Here is a 6000-nt window from a genome sequence, read left to right on the forward strand (position 1 = left end):
TATTAATTCACATTTCGGAATGTTTAAACGGAAGTATTTAAATACACAGGAGTCAGAGAATGCTATTATTTAATGCTTTTTTGAATGAATGAATGAATGAACCTCCATCAACCAAAGATGTATGGGAGGGTAGAGACCACCTGCACTCAATCACATAAAGTGTCCCGGATACCCTGGCACGGTATGTAGAAACACTGACATTTATGAAGCCATCAGCCCATAAACTGCATAGAAACCTAATGAGATGTCAATGGATGCCCCTGATTCGCTTGATACGTCACTGAGTCGTCTGAAAGCTCTAAAGTACACATTCTATCCTCAGTTCCCAAGCACTGCACAGCCTTCCTTCAAAAACACCATCTCAGCAGTCAGACCACGCAGTCTCAGACCTGGGGCACAACCCTCAGACCTACCTCTCCAGCGCAAGGCTGGCACCAGCTGGATGCCTCTCCAGGTCCCACACAACTTAGCCTTCAGGCCCTGGTACTCCATGCTTTGTCTTTAGTCTGGGCCCTTCCCACAGTTCCCAGCACAGAGTCCAGCCTCCCGGGACCTCTGATGGATGAAGGAGGGAGGGCACCATGGACACCACATACCAGACACACTCACAGAAGTTGAGCTGCCATTTCCTAGCTCCAGGAGGACCAAGGAGCCCTGGCCTACTCCTGCCACAGCACAGGCACACGCACATACACCTGCCCCACGTGCACAGCAAGCATGGCCAGAAACTGCTGGGAACACACTCAGAATCTGGGGCCTGGAAGTGGCTCCCAACACCCTAGTAACCAATCAGCCAGGGTACCAGCCCTGTGGCCCCACCCAGTGCTGCTGCCCACTGGATTCTGGCTCAGGCCCCTCAGGCCACCTGAGACTGGGGAGCCCACAGTTCCCTCTAGCAGAGAAGGGAAGGGAGAGGTGGCCATCAGAGGAGAGGCAGAATTCTACCGGGCTCCTTCAACGGGCATTTGAAACCGGTACTGTACAACCTATTGCCACCACCTCCAGGCTGGCAGAAAACACAGTCCCTCCTACAAGTGAAGGCACAGAGGCAGAAGGTCCAGGACCCTCCCATGTCCCCAGAGGAAGTACAGTGGAGTAGTGGCAGGACAGTCCAGTCTCCCTTGAGGCTGGCACCGCAGCCCCCTCCCCCTCTGTCATTTCTGCTTTCAGGCAGGTGGGGGTGCTGGGAACCCCTACCAGCACTGCCCTCCAAGCTTGGGGCTCACCATCCTCCAGCAACCCACACACAACTGGCCTTCACCAACCCACAACCCTCCTCCATTTCATTTTTTCCCACAACAGTCTGACAGCCCCTCTCTGCAACAGAGGCAGCATGTACGAGCGGAGCTAGCGGAGAAAGAAGGATGGGGGGTTAGAGGGATGGAGGGATGAAGAGAGAGCGGAGGCAGCAGGTTCAACCCAAAGAGGCCAAGGGGCCATCGCATGTCCAGGTACCATATGTCCCCTCCCAGCAGAGCCGGCACATCTGGACCCAGCTGGCCTCCGCAGCCACCTGGTCCATCCGCCACCGGCTCTGAATGCGAACCCCTTTTGCCGTGGGGCGCCGCACGTGGGGGCCTCCCGTAGCCATGTGAGCGCCCCCCCCTCCAGCCCAGGTGCCCCGGTCAGCCGGCCCGGCCCCTCCCGGGTACGCAAACACGGAGGGGGCGCTATGCAGCACGGGGATGGGGGCTGCCCCCGCCCCCTCCCCAGATGCCAGGTCCGGGGAAAGCGTTCGCAAGGGGGGAGCTGTGGGGCAGCTCCGAGGCGACGAGGCGGGATCCGCGGCAGCTGGGCAGGATGGAGGAAAGCCCGCTGGCCGACAGAGCCGTCGCTCTCCCTAGCTGCAAGGTTGGCCGGGCAGGGGAGGGGTCTCCCTGCCCCCAGGCCGTCCTGCGGATGGAGGGGCGGGCCTGAGGAGGGGGCTCTTCAGCTTTGACAGCCCCTTGACACCCGGGAGTCCGCGGGAAGAAGGGCCGGATGGGGGGTCCGGCCCTGGACAGGGACTCCAGGCCCCAGCGCCACCGCCCCCGGTTCGAGGGTCGGGGAGCCCTGAATGGGGCGATCCCACCCAGGGAAGCGGGCTTCCCGGCCGCAAGCCGCCCCTGGACTGGGGCTCCGAGGACGCACCCGGCAGGGGGAGGGGGCTTCTCTGCGCCAGCACCGCCCCCGGCCCAGGGAGGTGTTGGGAGGAGACCCGGATTGGGGGTCCTGCCGAGGGACCGGGCGCGCCGGATCGGGAAAGGGGGTCGGGGCCACCGCGCGCCACCCCCGCGCCCTCACCTGCGCCGGGCGCCTTGGCCGCCTCCGGCCCGCTCGGCCGCTGCGCTGCGCCGCCGCCGCCGCCGCCGCCCGGTCCGCTCGCAGGTCCGCCCGCCTAGGCCCCGGCCCCGGCCCCGGCCCGCGGGCGCCCCATGCCTCTCCTCCGGCCGGCGCGGCGCCCCAGATGCGGCTGCGGGAGGAGGAGCCCGCGGCCCCGGCTCCCCGAGAGCGGCGGGGAGGGGGCGGGGGGCGGGGAGATGCGCGCGGGGGAGGGGGCCGCGCGGCTGCGCCCAAAACCAGGCGCGGATCCGGCCGCGGGCCCGGGGCTGCGGGGGGAGAGCGGGGGCCGCGCGGTTCCGGGCGCCCCACCCCACCCACGCCCCCGCAACTCAGGGGTAGCGGGAGGGTCTCCGCAGCTGTAGACGCCCTGTCGCTAGTCCGAATAGTGCTTGGAAATCTGCGGTCGGTGGTCCAGAGAGGGCAGGCTACTGGAACAAGGTCACACAGCGCGGGCAGGGGTGGCGCGGGAACTTGGAACCACAGGCTATGGAGAGGGCCAGCAGGAACCTGTGTTGAGTATCGCTTTATCTTGGAGGAAGGAAACTGAGTCTCAGAGAGGGCGAGACCGTCCTGGGTCACACCACGGAGAGTTGGAAGACCCCTCCCGCTTGGGGCTCTTGTCTCTGTGAATGGGTGCCCCCTCCTGGTGACCTGCTTCCTGCAGAACTCTCTCCCACGTGCCTTCTTGTCTCAGGCAACACCAGGGTTAAAAACAGTCTCTGGAGTCGGATATCGGGATGTTGGTGGGCTGAGTACCTGTCCTACTTCTCCTGTGCCTCTGTGACCACAGATTGCCTTTCTCTGAGTCCCATTTTCTCCACCTGTAAAATGGGACAACAGGAGTATCTACTGTCAACTTGAGTAGGGAAACCAAAGAGATAAAGATTGTAAGTAAACTCTTTGTTGGTGCCATGCATTCAGTAGGTGTCAAATGCATGTGCCTGTCTCCCCAGGCTCCCACACAGAGCCATGTCTAGAGAACACCAGTTGAATGCAGAAGTGTAAGGACAGTGCTGATGGGTGGCATTTAAGGTTCCTCGCAGCCCTTTTCCGGTCTGATCCACCTCCTGCCCACCTGTTCACATCCCCATCCAGACGGGTTCCAGTGTGCAGCCTCTGCCTTGCCCTGTGCCTGTGTGGCCTTCGGTCATCTCTGTCTAACAGACTCCTGTTCATCCATCCACACCCGAAGAGATCAGTTTTCACTCTCTACTGGTCCATCCATGTCTCTCTTCTCAAGAGCATGTCCCCTCTCCCCAGTGCCTGTGCTGTTTTGTCTCTGTCCTCCTGGGCGCTGGTAACTGTGAAGAGTGTCACTCAGAGGAGACTGAGGACCTGTGCTGCCCAAGAGGACTTCCTGGCAGGGGTGAGGCTTCTGCAAAGCCTAGAAGGAGAAGGGTGTTGGAGCCCTCAGGAGAAAGGAGAGTATATGACAGGTGAAAAGAAGGCTGAGGGTTCGGCAGGATGTGAGTAGTGAGGAGTGGGGCTAATGGAGCCGGTGGGAGAACCTTCTCCACTGTGCTGGGGGCCATCAAGAGCCAGGACAGCCAAGGGCTGGACAGTGACCTGGAACTCTATGGTCAGGTTGAAGATGAGCGGGCATTGTCCTCAAGAAAAAGAGCGCCGGGAGACTCCGCACAGATATTCACAGCAGTGCCACTTGTAATAGCGAGAGGCTGGACACAGCCTAACTGCCCGTCCGCTGGAGTCTGTAAACAGTGACAGACGATGGAAGACTTTCCACGCCACTGTCTTCAGAGCAGGTGAACACTGCCACCCAAACTTCTGAGGATTGAATCTCAAAACCCCACTGTTGATTCAGTTTGTGGAAATGCATGGTTGTACACTGTTTTGTGTACCTTTTGTCTCAATTTTATACTTCAGTTTTTAAAAATATAGAGATGAAAAAAGTAAGTTGAAGACAGAAAACACGGTTTAATGGCAGATATATTAAGTCTGCAAACATGCAACACAATACTGTATATTATATAGGGACACATACATATGCAATACAGGTGTAAAAACGCTCATGGGAGTGATAAATAGCAAATTCAGGACAGTAGTGACCCTGAGGGAGGGAGGGAATGTAATAAGGGCTTCAATATACTTGAAATGGTTTATTTCTTAAGTTGGGTGGTGGATACATGGGTGTTTGTTATGCAGTTCTATCATCTTTTTTTGTGAAATATTTATATTGTAATAATACTTTTTTTTTTTTTTTAATTCTGTGCTTGGAAAGGCATTGGGGAGCTGATTCTTGAGCAGTAGGGCCTCATGGTCAGTGGATTGGAAGAGGCAGGTTAGAAAAGAATGGTTGTGGAAGGCTGGTGTGACAGTCCATGGGAGAGGTGCAAAGGACTAAGTGGGAGTAAGGACAGGGTTATGGGGAAAAGGAGAAGATGAGAGAGATTTAGAGAAATAAACATTGGCCCTGTTTAGACAAGGGTCACAAACCTAAATGCTCTGAACAGGACAGGAGCATGGAGTAGTGGGAACTCTGACACTATGCACCAGCTAATTGTTGCCATATAAGAAAGAAGGCTCAGCTGGGCATGGTGACACATGCCTGTAATTGCAGCAGTTTGGGAGGCTGAGGCAGGAGGATTGCAAGTTGGAGGCCAGCCTCATCAACTTAGTGAGAACCTGTCTTGAAAAATAAAAAGGGACTGGGGATGTGACTCAGTTGCTCCTGGGTTCAATACTTAGTACCAAAAAAAAAAAAAGCAAAGCAAAGAAAGAAGGCCCAATTTTTCAAGAGAAACCAGTAATTCAAACTTTAAATTAAAAATTTCTGGAAAATTATGACAACTAATTGAAAAACACTTACTTCCCTGGGGCCAACCTGCACAGGTTTGCAGTCTCTTCGGTGAGGCTGAGGGGGCTCATTGCCCAAGCAGCAGTCAGGGAGGGCTTCCTGGAGGAGCTGACATGGGGCAGGGCAGGGGGAAGGTGCTTCAAGCTGAGAGAACAGCACTTGCAAAAGCAGGATTGGGCCGAGTAGCCCTAAAGAAAGAAGGAGCAGAGAGCAGGAAGTGGTGGTTCACCGAGGAGGAAACGTGTGCCACTAGAGGTATGAGCAGCACCTGACCTCATTAGCCATCAGGGAAAAGTTAACCACCACCACAGTGAGATGCCGGCACGCCCACTCCGTGGTGAACATGACGAAAACCAAGTCAGGGCTCTCGTCAGCTTTCTCGGCGCTGTAAGCAAAAATCCTAACAAGAACAACCTCGAGGAGGGAAAGGTTATCTGGGGCTCACGGTTTCCGAGGTTCAATCCGCAGATGGCTGCTCTGTTGCCCTGTGCCCATGTCATGCAGCAGGCTTGGTGGGGGACAGCTGTTCAGGGTGGGCTTCCAGGAAGGGGAAGCCGGGGTTGGGGGAAAGAGAGAGAGAAAGAGAGAGAGAGAGAGGGAGTAAGAGAGCAGGCCAGCTGGGGAGAGACAAAATATAACAGGGACAAAATATAACCCCCTAAGGCACACCCCCAGTGACTTGCTTCTTCCAGCCATACCCAGTCTCCCTACAGTTGCCGCCCACTTAATCCCCATAAGTGGATTAATCCACCGATTAGGTTAAGGCACTCACACCCCATCATTTCACCTCTGAACATTCTTACATTATCTCACATGAGCTTTTGGGAGACACCTCATAGCTACACCCTAACAGTAGGACAGTA

At 56.4% G+C, this 6000-nt stretch overlaps 1 protein-coding gene across 4 annotated transcripts in view; it reads right to left on the reverse strand.

Annotated features, from left to right (window-relative positions):
• Window positions 1–2334, reverse strand: part of Dlgap4 (DLG associated protein 4) — a 175764-nt gene extending 173430 nt beyond the window's left edge. For all 4 annotated transcript variants that reach the window (XM_047538760.1, XM_047538756.1, XM_047538759.1 and 1 more), the window contains exon 1: window positions 2284–2334. The gene's annotated coding sequence lies outside the window, so the exon portion shown is untranslated. The remainder of the gene's footprint in view (window positions 1–2283) is intronic.
• Window positions 2335–6000: the final 3666 nt, after the last annotated feature.

This window comes from Sciurus carolinensis, chromosome 2 (genome assembly GCF_902686445.1).
Source record: "Sciurus carolinensis chromosome 2, mSciCar1.2, whole genome shotgun sequence".
Classification (NCBI taxonomy): Eukaryota; Metazoa; Chordata; class Mammalia; order Rodentia; family Sciuridae; genus Sciurus; species Sciurus carolinensis.